Raw genomic sequence first — 25,390 nt, 5'->3', positions numbered from 1 at the left:
CATACCTTAGGGGCAGCTCCCGAGTTGGACATCAAAATCGACCACGCCCACCGGGGGCCCCCGGCAGACATTTTAGTCTGTATCCATGACTTCCAAGTAAAGGAGGAAATCCTGCACATGTCCAGGAGAAACACCCTCTCCACTTCAAGGACCAGACACCAACCTTATTTCAAGACCTGACAGTGATCACGTTGCAGCAACGGCACAGGTTCAAACCAGTTACACAACATCTACGGAGCAAAGGGGATGGCCTACTCTTGGGGACACCCATTTCACATCAGTTTTCACTTGAAAGGGAGACTTTTCCAGCTGAGGTCCTTGGCAGAAGCCTGCCAGATCCTCTGCATAGATTTAAGCGTTTTGGGACATGTGTTGGCGTCCTCCCTACCCTGCTTGAGGAACTGCAGACTTCAAGGATTGGGCTGCGGGTTGGGGAGAGGGACGGCATGCCCGAACACCATGGAGATAGCAGAAGGGCAGCAGACAGCACAGGAGTTAATCCCTGAGGTTCTAGCTAAGACAGACGACCAGTAGGGTAACTGCCATTGATTGGTATATTCGTAGCAGGCTGGCTGGGCGGGGCAGGGCAGAGGCTGGGACCACTGACCACATTTTGAACCCTATACTGTCGACACTTTGGAACTGAGAGACTGTAGTCCGCTTTGGGGACTCATGTTTTAAACATTTTGTATCCTTGCTTTTTCATCATTGGGGTATTTTAGTTGGGGTTTGTACTCATATTCGCAATGGACATACCATACTACATACACAACACCAATGGGGGCATGGATGCTTGACACCAGCCCTCACATTTGCTGCTGACAACTCCACTCCATAGCCTGTTGCCACACACACAGACCCAATGCCCGCTACGGCTCTTAAGGTACTTACCTTTAGAGTTCCCTGAGCGGAACTGAGGCGGTGGCGTTGGACTTGGCCAGCGGCTAGAGGCAGCCCTGATTGCTGCACGGTGGTGCAGGTGAAACGATTGGAGCCGCGGTGTACACAGCCAGAGAGCTGTGAGAAACGTGGACCAGCGGGGGGCTATCCGTCAGCTGGCCCCGCTCTAGGCCCTGGATGAGTGCGTGGAGTGAAGAACTCCCGGTGGAGCCCAGATCTGCAGACTTCAGGGTGAGCGGGAACGCGATTTGAAGGAGAACCTTCGGCCGGGAGGTTGCCCGGCAGAGGAAGCGCAGCGGTAGCTGGGAGGTGGCCTGCAGGACGTATCTGCATTACGGGGCTGCGGCTGGGTCCTCCTGAGCAGGTCAGATAGTCCCAGACAAGCAAGGGCGCTGCAGCGGTGTTGTGCAGGACTTCAAGGCTGCGGCGGCAGGGGTTAGAGGAGACAACGACTGCTGCAACTGGGAAGGCCTCTCGCCCCGCCGGCTCCTCAATACCTCCTTATTTTAAACACAAACAGTGGAGCGGGCCGGGCCCCCCTACTCCACGAGGCACAAACTGCTGCCCAAACTCCCTCGCATAGTTGGCCCCTGAGGTGCAGCAACCATAGTGGAGCAGCGGAACAGGCCAGGCCCCATGCCGCAGGACCTCCCGACAGCCAGAGAAGCACGCTTAAGCGGTGGAACCGGGCCCCTAAAACCACTGTGTCCCACGCACACCCCGAGGACGAACCCAGTTGATTGGGGGCCGCAGGAGACCGCGGTATTGCAGATAACAGTTAGCGGAGTACAGACCCACCTTCCCCCTCCACGAAGAGAGCCCCTACGGGACCACCCCTGGAACTCTGGCAGAACGTACCCGCTCTGTGGAGCGGTGGGACTGAGGCGACACGTGGATGTGAAGTGTGGACCCCGGTGAGGCCCTGCTGACCAGGGGGAGGCAAGACCCCAGGCCCCATTGGAGCCGATGAGAGCTTGTGCAAGGCCCTGAACATGAATCAAGATGGCCCCACGCAAAGGCGGGAGCTGCGGCTGAGAATCAACCAGCTGCGCCTAGCCAGAGGACCCCGACTGGGCCCACAGGCATTAGAGCGGGGCCGCGGGCCCGCGGGCCCAGAAACACGCCAAGCTGTGCGGGGGGTGCTGATTTACAGTACTATGTGAAATGGCAGAGTGCCACAGAACCACCACTGATCGGATCAGGACACTGAGGAAAAGTGAGAACTGCCCCCCCAGCACGAAGCCCCCGCGGGCACAAACACCTTTGCCAGTCTGAGCCTGGGCAGGATGAGCGCCGGTGGACCCACCTTGGAGGGGGCTATATCCGGTCGCACGGCCAGGTCGTGCGCCATGGGCATGGCTGAAGCAAGACATCCAAAGATCTCATATGAACAGTGTAAAACCCTGAGGGGAAGTAGCCCTCTAGCAGTGGAACAAAACACAGCAAACATTTTGTCCATGTCAAAATATTCTCGAGATGTTCACGGACCTGAAGCACTCTCTGTCAGCCATTGACCTGAAAATAGACTCGTTTTCAGACCGACTGGACCACCTCCGATCAGTGGTGGTTCTGTGGCACTCAGCCATTTCACATAGTACTGTAAATCAGCACCCCGGCACAGCTATTATTCTTTGAAAGAGTCTTCCTTGGCATACACACTGCAATATGCAACCCCCTGGGGCGTTATGTAATAGTGGCCGGGGTTCTTGAAGAGTGTCCAGTTATCATATCAGCATACGGCCCCAACATTGATGATCCCCAGTTTTTTAGTGAGGTGTGGTGGCGGGCAGACTCCTTAGGCCACGTGGCAGTGCTATCGGGAGGTGATTTTAATGTGGTTCTCAACCCTGATTACGACAGATTGAGAGGATCTCGCCAGCCTCACCCCGGGCAGCGGCGCAGCCTTAGGCTTTCATGGAAGACCATGACTTTATAGATGTCTTGCGCCGCCAACATCAGCATTGTCGAGCGGGGACTTGCATTTCCACTGCGGGCCCCACATGGTCCAGAACTGACTCCTGGCTCATCTCACGCAACGTGGACACTTGGGTTAGACACAGCGCCCATCTTGCCCGAACCCTCTCGGATCATGCTCCAGTACTTCTGGCATTCATTTTACCAGGTGCACCGAATAGGGATTTCAGCTGGAGACCCCCAGCTGGTGCCCTATGGGACTAGGTATTACGGGAGGAAATCGGGTCCGCCTTATTGGAATACTTTGAAACCAACGCCGACTCCATAGACTCCCCGTCCATGTTATGGGAGGCATTCAAGACTGTCAGCAGGGGCAAGTGTAGCGTCAAACAAACTGGCATTCTGCGATTGCTGAGAAACGACCTGTGGCATATAGAAGGAGATCCGCTAGCTCGAATTGGATTTTTTTTTTTAGACTAATCAGCTCTCGACCCTTGGGCAGATTAAAGCTAAGATATCGGAATTCGAGGAGGCAGTGCACAGAGAAACGCACTATTTAGGATTTTAGGCGCTCGCCCGCCAATATGGTGAATGTCATCGAGACGGCAAAACACTTGCGGGTCCACTCAAAATCCCTGGCCCAATGGCTATATCAGCAAGTTGGATACATGCGAGAATACGGTTGCGGTCAGGCAGGATCCTTTTTCAGGCCAAAATAATGAAATATTACTCTTTGCTATATACTGCATGACAGCTGCAGGCACTTCCCGACCTGCTCCCCTTCTTCGATTCATTTGAATTAGTATGGCTTAGTGATGCACACCGAAAGTATATGGACAAGCCATACACAGAGGAGGAGGTGATCTGGGTAATTCGGGCTGTGCTGGGGGACAAGGCGCCGGGCTGGACAGATTCACTTCCGCCTTTTGCAAGGAATTTGCACCGCTTCTTGCACCACACCTCCTCAACATGTATGAGGACTCACATGCGCGGGGCACTCTTCCCCCCTCCCTCCGCGAGGTCCTTATAGTGACTATTCTTAAGGACCTGCAACTCTGTAATTCCTATAGGCCACTATCAATATTGACAACAAAATCCTAGCTAAATTGTTGGCTTCGCGACTGCTCCCACTGCTCCCCACGATTCTCTGGCCCGACGAATGTGGCTTTGTCACTGGTAGGAGTACTGCTCACAACCTCCACACTCTCTTTGCGATGTTTCAGGAGGTGGACCCCTCCCTTCCCACAGATGCCTTTATCCTGGACGCAACCAAAGCATTTGACACTCTGGAATGGCCTTATCTGTTCTTGCTCCTTGCCCGTGTTGGTATGAGTCTTCCTTTTTTAAAAAGATAGCATTACTCTATACCTCCCTGACTGCTAAGTTGTGGACTAATGGAGTGGTCTCCCCTCAGATTGTTGTGGCATGCGGCACTAGGCAGGGGTGTCCACTCTCACCCATCCTCTTTGCCATAGCCATGGAACCACTGGCGGCCAAATTACGGCAACATCATGCTTGAAGAGGGCTTGATTTTACATCCAGGGTGTTTCTGGAATCCATGTAAGCGGATGATGTGACTCTATATGTTAATCATCGGGCGATCAATCTTGCCCCCTTCATACGCAAAATCACCATATTTGTCGGCCTTTCGGGCATCAACATTAACTCGAGGAAATCTATGATTTTTCCACTCACTGCCACCACGGACACGTTTCAGTCAGAATTCCCACTTAAAAGGCGGACTCCCCAGTGAAGTACCTGGGTATCTGGATCAGCAGGGATCACAAGGAGTTGTGGTGATCTAACTATGGCAGGCTCATGGAGTGGATGGAAGGTCGATTACCCCGCTGGAGAACTCTTCCCCTCTCTTTAGCCGGCCGAATCTTGATTGCCAAAATGGTGATACTGCCTAAATTTCTATATGTTTTTTTTGTATATCTCCTACTCCCTCTCACCTCAGAGTTCAAGAGGAGGCTTCACTCAAATTTGATACCTCTTGCGCGGGCGGGAGGGCGGGCGGGCAACCCTGTGTAGCCTGGGAGACCCTCACGCTTCTGTTTGAGCAGGGAGACTTGGGAGCACCTGACATGGAACTGTATCACAGCTGCGCACAGGCCAAATTCAGGTTCTATTGGATTTACCTGACTCAATTTATGGCACACACTGCCCCCAAAAGTGACCAAGCGGATCCAACCCCGTTGCATATGGCGCTGTTTCGTCTGCAGAACCGCCCGCGGTCTGGGATTGACACAGTGGGTTGCACGGTCTGGGCGTGGCAGCAACTCTGTCGAAGAGCACAACTGGACACTCTATTTGCACCGTCTGTGCCACTTACTAGGCACCCAGCATTGCATTTCACGGAGGAGGCACTGGTCTGTCAGCGACTGTGTATGCTTCAGTTGCCTACTCTGGGGCGGACTTTCCAGGACGGCATCTTCAACAGACTAGATGCAGCACTAGAGGACGAACACATAGGCCTCCTCGATAGAATGATATACTTCCAGCTGCGGGTGGTGTTGCGAGGAATATGTGTTCTTACAACGAATTCCGTTGCAACGCATGCCTTTACCACGCATGCGTTACAACGGAATACTTTTTCTTCGCATAGGCTTTTCCTCTAATACTTCCGTGGTGACGTCGTACGTCGTTAAGAGGAAGCGGAATTTTCTTTCTGTTTCCTCTTAAAGGATGCTGTTTGCCTGCACATCTCGATGTTTTTTGAGGTGAGTTTCATTTTATGGGGGAGAGAACCCCCCCTTTTTTTGTTACCCTTTACCACATATGCCATTACTACGTACCTCGTAGTAATGGTATGCGTGGTAAAGGCTTTCGTGGTAACCACGCATGCGTTGTAATGCATGCGTGGTTAATGTTTCCGTGGAAACGGCCGCGTTGTAGTGGCCATTTCCCGTTGCGAGCACAATATGCGCGTAGTTTCCGGTCGCGCCCCCAACTTTCCATGTTTTGGATGCATTTTTACCAATCCCTCACGTCGCAAACTTATAACACGTCTATTTTCTGGCATGCAGCGCGAATACCTAAGTAGCATACCCCCAGCCCAGCGTGAATGGGAGGAAAGTCTGGGAACTCTGTCCGAGAAGGGAGTATCGGCCTACTGCTGCACGCAGTCAAAATATATGTCACCCAATTATAGATTGAGGCTTATTCATTTCAAATACCTCCACAGACTTTATAGGACCCCTGTATGGCTGAGCAATGCGGGGCTGAGCATGGATGCGAGATGTATCCGCTGCAGAGCGTATGAGGCCTCTTTCATGCACTTAGCCTGGGAATGCCTGGACGTTGCGAAATACTGGGATTGTGTTTTTGAAGCGCTAGATGAAATGCTGGAGTGTAGACTGGAGCGCACCCCGCTGACTGCTTTGCTAGGATATGTTAAGAACTTCCTAGCAGACATCAGAAGACTGGCAGCAATGATGCTACTACTGGCTAAGAGGTGGGTGGCTATCTGCTGGGGCCGTAGGCGTAGACCGCACAGGGACAAATGGCTAAGGGATGCTGCTTTCTGCCACAACCGACAGTCAGAATTCTGGCACCAGCGCGTCCTCACAACATTTGGGAACCATTGCAAAGTTTTTTACGAGCATACCCAGATCATGCACACCGCGGTGGAAGCATAGGCGCTCATGACGATACATGCGAAATGGGGGGGCGTTCCATACATTGACATACTCTTTTCTCCAATGTGACCAGAGAGACATACCTTCCTGCCCCCCTTCACCCCCCTCTACACCCCCTTCCCTCCTTCCCACGTTGCTCCTGGCTCTGGATACCTTCCCCATTCTATTTTTGTTTCTCCTTCCTTTCTTGTTAACTTGCAACTGCTGCCCTCCGGACTGATTTATAAACTGGCGAGGGAATATGCAGATTACAGAACTTTGTATGTATAGCTTGATCACCTCTCTTTGTGACTTGACAACAGTATATCTGAATGTATATTTACAATCGCTTGCCTTTACATGTATCTCTGCACCACTTTCGCCCGGTGCAGTAAGCTGCAATCTGTATGTACTAAAATCTATAAATAAAGTGTAAAGCAAAAAATACTGTACATTGATTTTCACATGCTTTTTGCACTTTTTTTTTAATGCATTTTTCTTTGAAAAGGTTCAATCTGCGATAGCAATGCGAATCTCCCTAAGACATACACCTATCAAAATAAGAAACTTTCTGAAAACCCAATACCTCACCTTTGACTTTAGTTAGGTTCAGGAGAGGTGCAGAAACCCAATTTTCAGCACTACCGAAGTTCTTCATTGTTCTTTCTATCAGTTGCTCTTTTTTTGCAATTGTCACCCCGAGTGGTACGGGTATGCCCAGAAGTGGGTCCTCTGCTCTCGATGCCACTGAAGTCAACCTAGTCTGGCTGATGAGGGGTGATGCCCGGAACCGGTCCCAGGATGCTTCTTTCCAGTCCAGGGAGGACTTTGCCCGACAGTTCGGTCTGGACTGTTCCCATATCAAGACTGATTTGCATATGGCTGGTTCTGAACTGGAAAGGCATGGGGAGCAAAAAGACAATGGGTGTAGGACCAGATCTCTTTACTGGGGTGAATGTTTGACATTGTGCAGCAATCTGTCCATCAATTGCTCTTTTTGCATTTGTCACCCCCGTGTGGGACGGGTATGCTCAGACATGGGTCCCGTGCTCTCCATGCCACTGGAGTCAAGGTATCCTGGCTGATGAGGGGTGATGCCACAAAACCGTTCCCAGGATGCGTGTTTCCAGTATGGGGAGGACCTGGCCTGGCAGGCTGGGCTGGACTGTTCCCATGGGGAACAGGGTCAAAACTAATTTGCATATGGTTGGTTCTGAACTGGAAAGGCGATGGCTGTAGACCCAGATCTCTGTACTGGGGTAAATGTTTGACATTGTGCAGCATTCTGTCCGTTAATTGTTCTTTTTTGCATCAACATTTTTAAAGGAAATTAATGTTAGAAATTGGGTTTCTGGTTGGCAGAGGTATGCCCCTGTCCAAGCAGGAACCCCAGTACTAGTCAGTGCAAGTCAGAAACACACTTTGAACTAACCTGTGCTCACCCTCAGGGAGCTTGGCACAGAGCAGCCAGGGCTAACTGAAGAGGCAATGGGTAAAGTATTTGTACAACAGTTCAAACAGTGACACAGTGAAAACCTCACAAAACGACACCACAAAAGTTTGCAAAAAAAAATCATGATTTTATAAATAAAACAAGATCAAAATGGAAACAAAAATCCAATAAGTAGAAGTCTAGATATGAATTTTCAGAGAATAAATGTGCCAGTAGCACTTAGAAGCAATAGGCATTCATGGGGTAATCAGGTTGTGCTGGACTGGGGCAGTCAATAGTTCAGGCCAACCACAATAGAGTCCAGGCCGGGTACTGGAGCTACTCAAGGCCCCGTGAACAAAGTATCACAGCGAGATGCAGGGTGCAGCCAAGCAATGTGTTGGTGGCAGTCCCACAGTTGAGGTGATGTGTTGATTTTCTCCTTGCGACAATGGTGATAGGCTGATTCTGCAGGTGAAGCTCTTGAGCTGAGAGGCTTTGATTCCGTTTTTTTCTTGACACAGTCAAGGGAATGAATTGGTAATCTCTCACTTCAGCGATGCAGAGGTTCTGATGCGTCGGTTCTGTGGGTGATGCACTGGTTCTGAGTGCGATGTGCCTGTTCAATTCCAGCAAAAGCATCCATTCTGCTTCATGCAGCAGAGGATGCATTGGTTTCACTGGAGCAAGCACCTGAATTCACTTCTACAAGACCAAGCACAGGAGCAGGAGCTGAGACTTTCACATCCATGTCCTTGCAGATCACTCTACATTGAAGCAAGAGTCCAGTTCTGCCTCTTCAGGGAAAGTGGGTAGCAGGCAGCAGGGCAGCACAGCAAAAAAGTAGTTTTTCCAGAGCAGCTGACTAGCAGAGTGGCAGTCCTACTAGCATCACAACAGTCCGTATTTCTGGCAGAACGTCTCTGCAGGTCCAGCAGTGTCTGATTGTATGGGGTCAGAAACAAAGTACTTATTTATACCCAGTTGTGCCTTAGAAGTGGAAGTGACTTCAAAGAAAGGTTTTAAAGTCCCCAGAGCCCTCCCTTCCCAGCCCTGGCTCCAGACTCACTAAATGGGGGCATGCAACCCTTTGTGTGCCCAGGAGGACCCATCTGGATGCAGATGCCCACTCAGTCACACCTAACCTTCCTTTGTGTGAGGCTGACTAGAGGGAATGCACAAAGTCCAGCTGTCACGCACCTCAGACATGTATTGGAGACAGGCTGCAGGCACATAAAGCTTTATGAGCAGAGAAATGCCATATTTCTAAAAGTGACAAAAACAACACAAATGCCAACATTCACCACTGAGATCACACACATGTGCTATGTCCATCAGAAACATATCATTTGCTTTTTTCACATTTTTCAAAACCGTTCTTTTACGAATAATTCTTACCCTTAATTTTCATTATCAAATTAGACAACCTTGTGAATACACAGAAGGAACATGAATAGTGTGTACAAGAACAGTAGACATGAAATTACACACAATTAACAAAACCAATCACAATTTTTAAAGCTGTGCAATTCAAAAGGCCTAGGTTCTGCAGTTTTTCAAGTCATTTATGACAATGATGCTGTAGCTCACATAATTCAATCAATGTTGCTGCTTTTTTACATTGGGCCAACACCCAACAGTATCCTTATTGGGCTCCAATGAAAAACTCAAGTCTTTGAAAAGTAATCTGTTAGGAGCCACATTAGTGTCATCTGTATTGCAGTTGTTTGGATGAAAGAATACATTAGAAGCGTTTTGAACCCTTTTCTATTAATTTGAAGTGTTCTTCTCGGGACTCAGAACACTAGAGTGCTCAATTATCAGCACTTTGCTGCCTGGACTCAGAATCCATTGATTATTATTTGATAAAAGTCCAACATGTCATTGCCAGAAAGCCACTTCATCTACCACTACAACGATTTTCCCATCATCACAGATCCCTTTAAATGCTTTAAAGTTGTTTTCACAGTGTCCGACGTGTAAACTGTCTTAGCCTGATCATTCAGATGCCTTCCGTAGCTCTTGGTTGGATAGCATTTCTAAAATAGTCATAAAAAATGTCTTTATTTAGTTTGTTTGAAGAAGAAAACAACACATCCATCAACAAGGCTAATTGGGGTAGTACATACTGATCTTGATGTGTTACAATATAACAATACCATATCAGCATATTTTTCCTAGTGTGTCCCTCTTGGGTGTAAAATTCCTTAGCCTATAATTGTGGCCTTCAGGAACTTTGCGTATTGGAGGGTTCTGCTCCTTCTCCAACCATGTCTATATTATAATGTGTAAGCCAGGGACCCCATACCTTACAGAATTTCCTGGGGCACTCTCTTGCCTGGTATGTGGCACTTTCTGCGGTCATATCTAAATTTCCTTTCCTAGCTGCCATTCTCTCAAAATAGGTGGCTCAGGAGCACCCCAATGTTTGGTGCTATCTCGCTTCGCCACCACCAGACTTAGGTTATTAAAAAAGGTTTTCTCCTGGGCACATGCACCTCTGTGAGTATCCCCAACAATATAAATTTAGGGTCTAGGGATAGAGTCACACCCGGTGCATTATTTAGTTCCTGCACTGTAGTGTTCCAGTATGAGCCGACCTCTGAACAGGGCCATATTGTATGTAGAAATGACCCAACCCCGGCTCCACATCGCAGACAGTGGGAATTGCAGCCCTAACTAATCTATATAGATGGGCCCTGGGTTGTACGTTCTATGAAGGATATTAAATTGAATAAGTCATAGATGGGATCTGATTGCCACCTCCCTCATGTGGATCAGGGACACTTTCCAGTCCCTGTTGTCTAAGTCACCTACTTCATCTTCCCACCTTACTTTTAAAATAGTAATGTTAAATCCAACTTTGAAGGCAAAGAGGATTTATTATTAACATTCCAATGATATTAAACATGACAGAGCTACTCCTTCGGAATCAGGAATTACAGTTTAGAAGTGCAATAAGGAATTTTCAAAATTAACCTATGAGACGGGTAGGCTTTACAGTAGTGAAAAACAAATTTAGGTGTAAAATTTTAAAGTACATGTCTAACTTTTACTTGCACAACACCCTGCCCTATGGGCAACATAAGGCCTATCTTAGGGCTGACATATGTAATAAAAAGAAAGTGTGAGGCTTGGCAAGGGGTTTCAAATGCTAATTCAACATGGCAGTATAAACTGCACACAAAGCTCTACATTGGCAGGCCTGAGATATGTTTAAATGGTGTTTTGTGTGAGTGACACAATCAGTGCTGCAGGCCCACATGTAGCATTTAATTTAATAGTTCTGGGAACAGGTAGTGCACTTTACTAGTGTCTTTAGATACATTAAATATACCAATAGTGGATAAGTCAATGAGACTATTTTTAGGGGAGAAGCACATGCACTTCAGCACTGATTAGCTGTGGTAAAGTGCCCAGCGTCCTAAGGCCATCAAAAAGCATACAGCTAAAATTGGAGGAAAGCAGGCAAAAAGTTTGAGGAAGACCACCCTAAGGCTGTCGGGTCTATCAGTCAGGCTCAGGGCAGGTACAAAAACTCCATGCCCAGCACTCCTGAAGTTCTTTATTGTTTTGCCATCAACATTTTTAAAGCACATTTCTGAATTTGTACAGCCTCATAATGGACGTGAGAAATGAATGCCGTCTGATCGAAAGTACTGTACAATATTCTCAAAGAGCTCACACAAAAAAGAAATTCGTATTTTGAGACTGTAAGAAAAGATGTTTTTTAATATCCATACTTAAATCATTTTAATCACAGAAGAATAATACAGTGTATGATCCAGTGATCGGGGACTAATAATTTTCTGCAGACAAGGCCCAATTTCATTACCCAACAAGTTTCTTCACGTTGGGCTAGTGAATTACTAAACAAATGCCAAACTTACTGAAATCCAATTTGTAAATTCATTTCTAATATACCAATTATGGCGATGCGATCTTTGTATACTTGACTGGGTTCAGCAAACTAATACTTGGTTCTAAGAATACTCATCAACCTAAATAATGACAGACTCATTTGTATATTTATAATGTTTATCTAAATTAATGTGAATAAATCCTCATCAGTAACAACATATAGTACAAAATCATAGATCATCACAGAGTAACAATATCAAAAAAATAATGATAAAAACACATCTCACCAGACGGTGTATAAAGGAGTGCAAAAGCGAAGAGACAAAAGGTTCAGCGATAAATAAATTTGCTAATGATTATGCAAATTCATTTTTTTGTCTATACTAACCTAGTTGAATTAGGAAATCTACTCCCTGGCCATGAGAGCAGTAAGGCCCCTCAAGAAGAGTTGAAGAGGCAAAGACTAAGTCAGGAATCAGAAGACATGGAACAGCCAGCTCAGGAATAGGAGACAGCAAACAAGGCCTCTCCTCACGCAGGTAGGAAAGCAAGCCACCATCTAACTCCGGCTAACCTAACCCATCTCAACAGGAACCTCAATTTTAACCTAAAAACCCAGATGTACAACCTACACCTGTGTCAGAACAGAAGGTTTTTCTACACTTGATTGGTTAAGGAAGGGGGTGTATTTTCACACCACACTCGTCTTGACCATTTTATCACGTCAGCTTCCACCCCAGGAAATGCATATTCGAGCCACTATCAAAATGTTCACTTCCTTCATGCGGTTATGTAGCAAACTTTGTATAACATTTGTCCTTCTGTGCCGCCTTCTAAGGAAATGTTCTTTTGCTCGATGAAGAAACAGTTTCTTGCTGCTGACTCTTGGTAGGCACACAGGACCCATGAAGGACACTTGTCTTCCAAGTTCACTGTTTTGTTTAATTCTATTTCTCTGAATTTATTTCTCATTTCATTAACCCCAAATGTTCTCTGCAGAGCAGAAAACCATGCTTCTATGGAAAACAAACTCAGGCATTATTAATCACTTATAATGCTTTCTATTACGCACCCTCCCAATGCTACATGTATCCATGCGCATCCCAAATTAATATTATTTTCCTAGCAAATGTTAATAAAGTGCACAAAAGCAGCATTAGTCCTTTTATTTTCGTTTGTCCAGAAGCATTTGCGGCCTAGTCTAGTGCTGTAGTACGCACTTGCGCAGTAGCATTTTCCCTCATGTTAGGCATTTCTCCACATTGGTTTTCAACGCACACTGTTAATGCATGTTACTGAGGGTTCAATTCGGGCAGGTTTTATTTCGCGAAAACCCCGCTCCATCAATCCCTCCTTTGATGGCGTTTGGAGCCATCACCAAAATACCCACCAATACAAATTATCACTTTCAGAAAGCAGTTGTTCTCTCTCGTTATATCATTATTCCATCTAAATCCTTCATTATTTCTTAGTAATTTCCTTTTCTGTCTTCTAATTCTATTTCTTCTCTATTTCTCTTTCTTGCTCTTCGTTTCACTTCATATTTCTCCTTTTTGCATTTACAAAAGTTATAGATCTGAAAAATCATTGATATCGCTGTAGCCACTGCAATGATAGGTGTTAAGATTCTCCCTAATACACTATTTCCAAAGGTAGAAAACCAATTTCCCATGGAGGAAAAACTCTTGCCATGTTTCTCCCAAGCACCGTCAACCTTGAATTCAGCCAAATCTGCTCGAAGATTTGTAATGTTCTTGATATACTCCTCCAGACTCTTACTCTTATCAGGGATACATTGCAGACTCCACCCTCTTTAGCCAATAACACATCAAGGTCAAGCCGATTTTGTAAAACCATAAACCTAATCGCAATCATTTCAGTATCAATCATCAAGAAACCACAAGCAGTGTTAGTTGATAAACGATCAACCACTGTGGACAATTTCCTAATTTTATGTGAATTTAATATGACTCCAACTGAAGGTATCAATGCTCCAAAAATATCTCCAAATATTTCTGAAAAACTCCCCCCTCTTTTATCACAAATTAATCCATTCTTTATTTCATTGGTTCTATCATTCTTATCCAAATGATAGACCTTTGGAAAGACTATACCCATATAGCAACATCCTTACCACTGTGCAGGCAACCTATAATATGCCTTCTTCCCACACACATAATGAATTCCGGGAAAAACAGGATCAGTCCTGTTATCCTTTTATCCCCATCCTCCTGTAATTAGAAAAGTATGACCATGTTTAACTAGAACCAATGAAATAGTTGTTATAGTCAGTTTGTAATCCAAGCAAACAAAGCTTTTCTGTATGATGCCAGTCCAGGGTCCTGGTAGAATATGTCTCACCCTTTTTGTAATCTTCTTCTCTGAAAGCCCATGGAGGTACATGAGACTTTTGCTCAGCAGCCTTTCTCTTGAACTTCTGCCTTCTATCCTCTACCATGTTAATGAATTTTATTTCTTCGAGTCGCTACCTATAAGTTAAATTTTCTCTATGTGCATATACTGTATCTATTGTCTCTGTTGAATGGAAAAGTTCTCCCATATATTCAGAATTTTCAGCACTACTCACTCTATTCATATTCTTTCTAATAGGAATTTCTGTGAACACTAAATCCATGTTAGAGTAAAAAAATTGTATGCTACCCTTCTCGTAAAACATACTACAAGACACTCCATATGTTAGAGGTAGGTGGTGGTAAGTCATCCCCTCTGAGACAGACGACGGTAATTGCGTGCACAAATAACAATCTGTCGCATCCATTGTGTCTACATATTCATACAACAATTTAGTAAAGACATTTAACGAAAAGTCATTAATTGATTTATCTTGATGGTAAAGTTTATCATCTTCCATCTTTTCTATATTAGTATGTGAGATTTCTATGTGAGATTTCTTCAAGACTTTTAGAATCTACTTTCTCACTCATCGCACATTGTTTTTTTTTTTGCACTTCAAATTACACAGGTCTTTTAAGGTGGTTAGAAATTGTTTGCTTCACTCTTCTTTGTACCAGCGTTTTCTGCGCTCTTGTCTGTGTGCTCAATTTCTTCCAGTTCCACATATGTCCATTCTGGAGCTGTGTATTTCTTGTTTGGCACTCTTACTCTTTTTGTTTTTCGAACTGATTTTTTTTCTGTCTCACTTTGCTCTGCTTGAATTGAGTCTTCAATTAACGTGTCTGGTGTTTTCTCTTTCAGAGTGTGTTTCGGTCTTTTCATTCCTTTTGGCCACACATCGCCTTTTCTTGCTTTTTCAACTTGCACAATTTCTTCTGCTTCACTGTCAAGTTCGCAAGTTATTTTACTCAATTATTTTCTCTGCTGCACTTGCTTTTCATTTAACACTTCTCCATCATCACCTTCAACAGCAGTTTTATGAGACCCAGTAGCTAGTGCCCATTTTATTTGACTATTTCTTTCTTCAAGTACGTGATCAACACTTTCAGAATCTGTAGCTTCAGACTCTATAGTTTCACTTTCTTCAGCTTCTGGCACGTCTTGATCCTTTGCCAGTCGCTGCTCTTTCAAGTGGACTTTGGACTCTCCTGGTTCGATGTGCATGTATCCAATTCAGCAAGCCTCCACACTTCACTGCTGTCGTTGTCACCAGTATTACCTGGTAAGGGCCATGCCACCTAGGTTCCAGACACAACTTTCTTACATGGTTCTTCACCACAATCCACGCTCCTGGACTTAAATCATGTGCTTGCTCTTGCTGTGTTGTGGTTGCAATTTCTCCATCCTGATGAGACACAGAACGCACCACATCATCCAATCCTTTGCAAAAATCAAGTACTAGATCATCAGGATTTTTTTTAAGCACAATTTTATTAACATTTCCAATACGTATCATGACACAATATATAGTTACATTTTCGGGTACATATAAGCCTTCAGATTGCGTGCATATCTTATCAAGTGTCTGTGTGACATTGTATTAATGCATACAATTACTCAGCACATGGGGTAATAGCTCATGACTCTAATTGAAACCACAATAATGCGTTCAGAATAGTAGATCTCATAGCATTGCAAATCTTCTGTTTCCTACCCAACACCCACCCTCGGTACACCACCCACAACTCTCCCACCCTGTTAACTGTTAACCATAAACTTGGCTGCTTTATTCCAATCTGTTTCACTGGAACAGGGTCTTGAGGGTCAACTAAGGTAGTGCTGCTCCAGTGTGTCACTATGCTGGGGGTGGGGAAAGGGGGAGGAAGGAGGGAGGAAGGGAGCCCATTCGCATCCAGGAAAGTGGCTGAGTGAGGGGGGCCAATCGGTGCAAATCCCTTCCTGTCCAGGTCCTGCCCACGCCAGGATTACAGACAGGACTAAAGCAATAGAGGGGGCCTCTACCGCGTCGTCCACTGTTTCCACCTTAAATTGCTCTAACACTTGAGCCCATTCTAGCACAATTGGTCTTTTCCTTAACCCCCTATATTCCTCGCGAGATAGCGCCTCCCCCTCTGCTACCGCCCATCGAATGACCTCTAATCTCCATTTGCCCTCCTGTGGTGCCATGCAAGACTCCCACCTCTGTGTTATTAGTTGTTTAGCGAGCATCAGAGCCAACCCTGTAAAGCAACGTAGCAGTTTCGCCTTCTTCGAGAGTGGAAGGAGACCTAATAGACACACCTCCATGGCATCCCAACGGGAGCGTCCCATGAGTGTAGATAACCCGTGGGTAACTTCAGACCAAAATCTCCCCAGGGCAGGGCATGAACACAACATATGAGTAAAATCGGCAGGATGGTGGGCACATCTGGGACATTGTGCAGCAATTAAAGGGTACATCTTGTGAATAGCCTGTGGTGTAAGATAAGCCCTGTGTAATATTAGTAATTGTATTGATTTCAGTCAAAAATTATAGGACACCCGTCGGGGATGTTCTAGGGCAGCATCCCATTCCATATCCTCCATTTCCCTCGCCAGTGCCAGTTCCCACTTCTGACGGAGTGGCAATATTGATACATATAGGTGCTCTCGCAGTCCATGGTACAGCCAGCGCACTAGGTGGCATCCATGGCCCGTGATGTGAAGTGACCACAACAATTGAAATGTAGGGGGTACCATCTGTGCCACTAACAAATACTTCTGGACATACTGTACAACCGATGCAGTCATGAGGAACAGAGTCTCCGGCACCGCTCTAGTGCGGACAAATTCGTCATGTGGCATCAGTGTACTGTCTAGGAAGAGATCCTCAACTGTGTATGTGCCCGCCTGTGTCCAGTCCCGTACCTGGCCAGCCGGACAATACACTACATCGGGTAGGCAAACCACAAGGGGGGATGCTTGGATCTTATGGATTCAGAGCTTTAGCAGATTTCTGAGCTTGCTTCCAGTAGTGGATGGCAATGGATTACAGGAAGGGAGGGTCTCGCATCTTGTCGGCTCCAGGACAAAGCAGTGCCTGTAACTTCCCTCGCCGTGTGCCAGTGTGTAACCTTTTGCAAACATGTTATGGCCTGCCAACCAGTACGCCAGCCACTGTAATTGCCCAACAATACAGTACGTTTTAAAATCAGGTGCCTCCATTCCGCCCGCCGTGCTTGCCAACTGCATCTTGGATAGTGCTAGTCTATGTCTCCCTTGTCCCCATAATAAGGACGTGAGCAATGTATTTAGTGACCTAAAATTCCAGGCCGGCAGGACCACAGGAATATTTACAAAATGGTATAAGAGTCTAGGCAGCATGACCATTTTGGACACTGCTAGCCAGCCCGCTATGGACAACGGCAGAGTGTTCCAGAAGGATACGTGCGACCGGAGCGAGTTTATAGTCCGCACCACATTCTCATCAATAGTGGCGGCGGAGGACCTATAAATTTGTATCCCAAGGTATTTAAATGTCGTGGGTTCTATTCTGAACTGCACTGGACCAAATTGTAGGTGGGTCCCCTCGTATGTGTCAGCGAAGGATAATGCAGCTGACTTCGCAGCATTAAGGTGCAGACCAGAGAAGTCTCCAAACTGCGAAAATACAGCGGCAATGATCCGCATGTCCATGCCAAGGTCCCTGAAAAATAGTAACATATCGTATGTGTAGAGCGAAACAGAATGTGTCACTGGCTGCAACGGTATGCCACATGGGGACATCTCGCAGCGCAGTCGCTGTGACATTAACTCCAATGCCAACACAAACAACAGGGGCGACAGGGGGCAACCCTGACGAGTCCCCCTATAAATACGATATGCAGGCAATATGATTATTCCCGATTGGGCGCGGGCAGTGGGATCATTATAGAGCAACTGAATCCACTTGCAATATTCGCGGGTATACCAAATTTCACTAATACTGCAAGCATATAGGACCAGCTTAACGTATCAAACGCTTGCTGTATATGGAGAGACTGGCCTCTAGCCAACGGCAATGACTCTTTTACCACATGCATCAAGGCGTGTAATCGACAAATGTTGAGAGAAGTACTACGCTTAGGAATAAAGCCACACTGATCTGTGTGTATTAGTTTAGGCAACAGGGGAAGTAATCTGGATGCCAAGATTTTACTTAGGATTTTATAGTCTATATTAAGGAATTGAAAACGGTCGGTACGATGTCAAGTCAGTAGGAGCTTTATCTGGTTTCAATAGGGACATGACTATTGCTTCCTTAGTAGTGGGGGGCAGTGTGCCTTCCTCAAGGGAGGTGACATACAGTTGTAATAACTTCGGGGCCAAGGCGTCGACATAAGTGGAGTAAAAGTCTATAGGTAAGCCATCCTAGCCGGGGGTCTTATTACGTGCCAGTGCTTTTATTGCAACGCAGATCTCTGCTATGGTAATCGGTGCCGCCAACAGCTCAGCAGATGCATCTGTTACTGTGGGAAGGTCTACGCCTGTAAGGAATTGCATCGTCTCTTCTAATCTCTCCGACGGTTGTGCGCTATACAGAGTAGTGTAGTGGTCTTGGAAAGTCTTATTAATTTTGCCCTGAGTGGTTAGTAACATAGACCGTCAAGGCGGGAGTGGGGGTCAGTGGGGGAGCAATCAGTCGTGCCAGCAGCATGCCTGCCCTATCTGCTTCAGCATGCATACGCAGCGTTTATGCATGGAGGTCTACTGTCTGGAGCCGCTTTAAGAGCTCGGCGTACCTAATCCTTGCCTCCTGCAAGTGCTCCACTCCCATTACACGTCCCTGAGCAGCCACTTCTAGCACCTGCAGTTTGTTCTCCAATTCTGCCAAGTCTCTGGTCACTTCTCTCCTAACTCCCACTAAACTTCCCCTAGCAACCCCCCGTATTGTGATTTTGAAAGCCTCCCATTCAACCGACCTGGTGGAAGCTGTGCCCTCATTGTCAGCAAAAGACGTAGGAACAATGTCGGCTAATCTAGCACGGAACACCTGATCCTCCCAAGGCCATAGGCTGCAGCGTCATGTTGGGATAGGCGTAGGGATCTGCCCCCAATGTAGCGACAATTCTATATGGTTATGATAAGAGATGTTTTTTCCTAGGAACGTGCTGTGATGTATGGCAGAGGACAGATCTATAGCGCAAAGAAAATGGTCTAATTGGGTATGTAGGTTATGTGGGTGGGAGTAGAAGTAATATTTTCGAAAATTTGTGTGTTGGGACCTCCAGACGTCCACAAGGTTCCACCCCGTGCCCACCTCGTTAGTGCAGCAGCTTGATTCACAGCGTTGGAGTTCGACAAAGGGGGGATTGGAGCTGTCCCAGTGGACACCAAACACAGCATTGAAGTCCCCACCCAATAACCATGGGTATTGTACCCAGTCCGAGAATGCCTGTGTTAACCTGGAGAAGTACGCCTCTTGATCTACATTAGGAGCATAGATGGAGCCCAACACTACCTGTCTACCATCCAGGGTCCCACGAATCAGGACATACCTCATTGGTCGTCTATTCAGGACTCGCTATGAACAAATGGTATTCTCGCCCGTATCCATATTGCAGCCCCTTTAGAAAAGGCGGAGTACGCTGTAGTCAAGTCAAGTCAAGTCAAGTCATAAAATTTGTATAGCGCACTACATACCCAGCGGGTTTCAAGGCGCTTAGGAGGGGAGGAGGATTATTTGTCAAATATCCACGTTTTAAGCTGCTTTCTGAACGCTAGATGGTTCTGGGTGAGGCGAAGGTAAGCGGGGAGTGAGTTCCATGTCTTAGCAGCCAGGTATGAAAAGGATCTGCCTCCCATGGTGGTCTTGTTAATGCGAGGTATCGTGGCGAGGGCTTGGCTGGAAGAGCGTAGTTGGCGGGAGGGGGTGTAGAAGGACAGTCGAGAGTTGAGGCAATCTGGTCCGATGTCGTAGAGTGATTTGTGTGCGTGGGTAAGCAGACGGAAAGTGATCCTCTTATTGACGGGTAGCCAGTGGAGGTCTTTAAGGTGACCAGAGATGTGTTCGTTGCGTGGGATGTCTAATATGAGCCTGGCTGAGGCGTTTTGGATTCGTTGGAGTTTCTTCTGGAGTTTAGCGGTGGTGCCAGCGTAGAGGGTGTTTCCGTAGTCCAGCCGGCTCGTGACCAGAGCGTGGGTGACTGTTTTCCTTGTTTCGGAGGGGATCCAGCGAAATGTTTTTCTGAGCATGCGAAGAATGTTGAAGCAGGAAGAGGATACGGCGCTGACGTGTCTGTTCATTGAGAGTGAAGAATCCAGGATGACGCCAAGGTTCCGTGCGTGGTCTGTCGGGATGGGTGCTTTTCCAAGGGCTTCCGGCCACCAAGAGTCGTCCCATGCAGAGGGGGATGTACCTAAGATGAGGACTTCTGTTTTGTCTGAGTTCAGTTTCAGACGACTTTGTTTCATCCATTCGGCAACTTCTTTCATTCCTTCGTGTAGGTTAGTTTTGGCGGTGCTGGGGTCATTGGTGAGAGAAAGGATCAGTTGAGTGTCGTCCGCGTAAGAGATGATGTTGAGGTTGTGTTGGCGTGCGATGGCCGCGAGGGGGCTCATGTATACGTTGAAGAGGGTGGGGCTGAGTGAGGGTCCTTGTGGTACGCCGCAAATGACTTCAGAGGCCTCGGACTTGAATGGAGGAAGGCGGACTCTCTGGGTTCTTCCGGTGAGGAACGAGGTGATCCATTCAAGTGCTTTTCCTTGAATTCCGATGTTATTGAGGCGTTGTAAGAGGGTGCTGTGGCAGACTGTGTCGAATGCTGCAGAGAGGTCGAGGAGGATGAGGGCGACTGTGTCTCCATTGTCCAGTAGAGTTCGAATGTCGTCTGTTGCTGCGATGAGGGCGGTCTCAGTGCTGTGTTTTGCTCGGAAGCCAGATTGTGAGGAGTCGAGGGATTTGTTGGCTTCGAGGAAAGCGGCGAGCTGGTTGTTGACAGCTTTCTCGATGACTTTGGCCGGGAATGGAAGAAGCGAGATGGGGCGGTAATTTTTGAGTTCGGTGGGGTCTGCTGTTGGTTTTTTCAGAAGGGCGGTGAGTTCAGCGTGTTTCCAGTCTTCAGGGAAGGTAGCGGAGTTGAAGGAGCAGTTGATGACGTCTCGGAGGTGCGGTGCTATGACGGAGTCTGCTTTGTTGAAGATGTGGTGAGGGCAAGGGTCTGTGGGGGATCCTGAGTGGATGGAGTTCATCATGCGGATGGTGTCCTCAGTGGAGATTGGGTTCCAAGCGTTAAGGGTGTTCACTGGGGGAGGAGGTTCAGCAGATGGTAGGGTGGGTTGGTTTCCGGGTTGGTTGTCAAAGCTGTTGTGGATGTCTGCAATCTTGTTGTGGAAAAAAGAGGCTAGGGAGTCGCAGAGGGTTTGAGAGGGGGTGATGTCGTTGGAGTTGGCCGAGGGATTGGAAAATTCCTTGACGATGTTGAAAAGTTCCTTGCTGTTGTGGGCGTTGTTGTCAAGTCGATCCTTGAATGCTGTTTTCTTGGCTTTTCGGATCAGTTGGTGGTGAGTGCGGGTGGCGCTTTTGAAGGCGTCCTTGGTGCTGGTGGTTGGGTCTTTTTTCCAGGCAATTTCGAGGGAGCGGCAGAACTTCTTGGACTTCTTGAGATCGTCGTTGAACCATGAGGCCTTCTTGCTGCCAGGTTTGCTTTGACGTCTTTTCAGTGGAGCTAAGGTGTCGGCGGTGTTGGACAACCATAGGGTGAGGTTGGCGGCGGCTTCGTTGGCGTTAGAAGAGAGGGCTGGGGAGTTTCGAAGGAGCGATGCGGAGATTTGGTCCGTGGTGATTTTGTTCCAGTTTCTTTGCAGGGTAGGTTGAGAGTGGTTGATGGGTTTCGGCTTGTTGTAGGTGAAGTGAACGCAGCTGTGGTCGGTCCATAGGAGATCTGTAGTGTGGCTGAAGGAGACATGATTGCTGGATGTGAAGATGGGGTCGAGTGTGTGACCTGCGATGTGGGTGGGGGAAGTGACTAGTTGTTTAAGTCCGAGGTTGGCGAGGTTGTCCAAGAGGGTGGTGGTGTTGCGGTCGTTTATCTTTTCAAGGTGAAAGTTGAGGTCTCCCAGAAGGATGTATTCTTTGGAGGGGAGCGCGTGAGGAGTGACGAAGTCCGCGATGTCTTCACTGAATTTTGCGCGGGGTCCTGGTGGTCTGTAGAGGAGGGTGCCTCTGAGTGTGGTCTTGGGGTCGATGTGGATCTGGAAATGAAGGTGTTCAGAGTTTCCGAGATTGACGTCAGAGCTGGTTGAGATGTGGATGGATTTCTTATGAACGATAGCGATTCCTCCTCCTGTGTGGCCGGTGCGGTCCTTGCGTATGATCTTATAGTCTTCAGGGATGGCAATGGTGATGTCTGGGGCGGAGGAGGCGTTCATCCATGTTTCTGTTAGGAAGGCGACGTCTGGAGAGATGGTGTCTAGTAGATTCCATAGGTCGATGGCGTGTCTGTGGACCGATCGAGTGTTGAGAAGGATGCATTGTAGGTGGTTGGGATCGGGACTCTGTGGTGTGGTCGTAGCGGAGATGTTGTCGGTGCCGCTGAATTTGCAGGAGAAGCAGGAGAAAGGTCCATGGGTGTGTCCAGGAGCGGCTTGGACGCAGTTGGGGGAGCGGCCGGGGTTAAGGGCTAGGAGGGTGGAGGCATCGTAGGTAATGCGGGAGGGCTGGGCAGCGCGAGGGGCAAGGGGTCTGGCGCTGTGCGCGGTCCAGGCGTGGACGGGCGTAGACGGGCTTACCTTTGGCGCACCTTCGGCGTGGACGTAGCGCGTGGACGCTGCGCGTGGGTGCATCTGTCCATAAATGGATAGGGGGGGGGACAGCTGGGAGGCCGAGGGCGGGGTGTATGTCCGAGCAGGGAGGCGCCACAACAAACGTGATGAAGCAAATGGCTGCTAGCAGAGTAGCAGACTAACCAGGTAGGAATGGCCAGTACTGCTGAAAGCAACGCGAGGCACAAACTTGAGATGCAGGCGCTACGATGTCAGAGCACTAGAGGTGGCACAGTTACAAAATATGAGCAATGCAAGGCACAAACAATTGATTAATGCAGGCGCTGCGATGCCAGAGCGCTACAAGCAGCACAGTTACAGCTAATCAGCAATGCGAGGCACAAATCTGTCTGCAGCCCAAGCGCTACGATACCACTGCAGGCGGGTGAGGAGCTGCGTGGGGGAGCGGCCGTCTCAGGAGGGATCCGGACGGTCACAGAGGAGATGGCGGAGGGTCAGGGCAGAACACTCAGTGGGGGGGAGGGACAGCTGGGAGGCCGAGGGCGGGGTGTATGTCCGAGCAGGGAGGCGCCACAACAAACGTGATGAAGCAAATGGCTGCTAGCAGAGTAGCAGACTAACCAGGTAGGAATGGCCAGTACTGCTGAAAGCAATGCGAGGCACAAACTTGAGATGCAGGCGCTACGATGTCAGAGCACTAGAGGTGGCACAGTTACAAAATATGAGCAATGCAAGGCACAAACAATTGATTAATGCAGGCGCTGCGATGCCAGAGCGCTACAAGCAGCACAGTTACAGCTAATCAGCAATGCGAGGCACAAATCTGTCTGCAGCCCAAGCGCTACGATACCACTGCAGGCGGGTGAGGAGCTGCGTGGGGGAGCGGCCGTCTCAGGAGGAATCCGGTAGTGTAAAATTGGCCATGCCACCTCCTCTGTAGTTTACATTTTTCAGATTGTAAAAGGTGCGTCTCCTGGAGACCTACTATTTGGGCCTTGCGACGATGTAGCTGAGCTACAATTCTGTTTCTTTTCTGGGCCGATCACATCCCCCGAACATTCCAGGACATGACAGTTTACAATTTCTCAACTTACATTTGCAGCTGTAAAACCAACAGCCCCCTCGGATCCACCCCCATCCCACCATCCCAGTCCCCGGAGCCCCCGATCGAAATATGCAGCAAACATAAAACCAATGCAAACAATTCCCAATACTGGGTCCAACGGCAGAACGTCGTCTAACCAAACTGTGCAAAACAGGGTTAACATTGTACACTTAGAACTCTTGCTTACACTTGGGGGGTAGGCTACGTGTGGAACACACAAGTTTCCTGAGCAATTATACAAACAGAAGTGCCCCCAGGTTCCCCCTGTGTAAACAGTGACATCATTAACACATTATACAATAAAGACCAGCGGGGAATGGAGCAACCCATATCGATTAATAAGTGGCTGAAGTGGGCGGACATGGTTCCGGCAGGTTAGCGTCTACATGTTTCAAAAAGGAGGGATGGGGATCCTCTATAATCAACCTAATGGGTCTCGACTGAGTTGAGTGGATGCCGATGGGAATAAGGCCATGCTACCCCCAGAGTCGGAGTCCAAAGGTGGCTGCCTCAGAAGGGCTAGAGTTGATTTCTGGCCGTGGGACTTTGAGTGACTCGGCTGTCTGGAGGGCCTCCCGCCCTCCTTCCATCCACTGCTGGTGGGGTGGGGTAGAGGTCCCCCCACTCTGCGTAACCATAACCTTCTTGCGCCAACGGGGGGCCGTTGTGATTTCAACTGCTTCGGGTCCATTCTCCGTTCTGGCAGAATATCAGGGAAGTGTCGGTCCAGCCATTCCCACACACTCTCAGGGGTATCAAAGAACAATGACTGTTGGTTGTGATTGATCTTGAGCTTGGCCGGGAAAAGCAATGCAAATGTCAAGCCCGTCGCACGGACTCTTGCTTTGACTTCCATGAACGAGAAGCGCTTGCGCTGAACAGCTAGAGTGTAATTTGGGAATATTGAAACTCTCGCATTATCCACTTGTAGTGGAGTCTGTTCCCTCGCCACTTGCAGCACCCGGTCCCCGGTCCCTATAATTAAATATTTGTGCCAGCAGTGGATGTGGGTTCGAACCAGGTATGGGGCGTCGCGTAGGAACTCGGTGAGCTCGCTCTACAGTAAAGTGTGGAGATAGACCTGTGGGTGCCACCACTGTTTTCAGCCACTCCTCGATGTAGGTCGTCAGGTTGGACCCTTCTGTTCCTTCATGGTCTAGGGCAGCCCAGGCGGGCCCGACATCCAGTAGGAAGGAGCTTGTTGCGCACAGTATTCAAAAGTCACAATCGGGAGGGTTAAGGTACATCCAGTAGCAACCGCAGTGTATGAGTGGCTCACCCCCAGCAGAACCAGGCCATCACTCAGGCTCAAGATACACCTCAGACCCCGCTCGGGGTGCGACCAGGAGCTTCCACCATGGGGCCCGTAGTCACTAGTCCATTACCGTTAGGGGTAGTGGAGGGTGGGGTAACGTGTATCTTTGTCTGTCAGTGGTAGGCCCCCACCAGTGTCCCAAGCAA

The sequence above is a fragment of the Lissotriton helveticus genome, chromosome 6 (genome assembly GCF_964261635.1).
Source record: "Lissotriton helveticus chromosome 6, aLisHel1.1, whole genome shotgun sequence".
NCBI classification, from domain to species: Eukaryota; Metazoa; Chordata; class Amphibia; order Caudata; family Salamandridae; genus Lissotriton; species Lissotriton helveticus.
Note: the sequence above shows the minus strand (reverse complement) of the source record.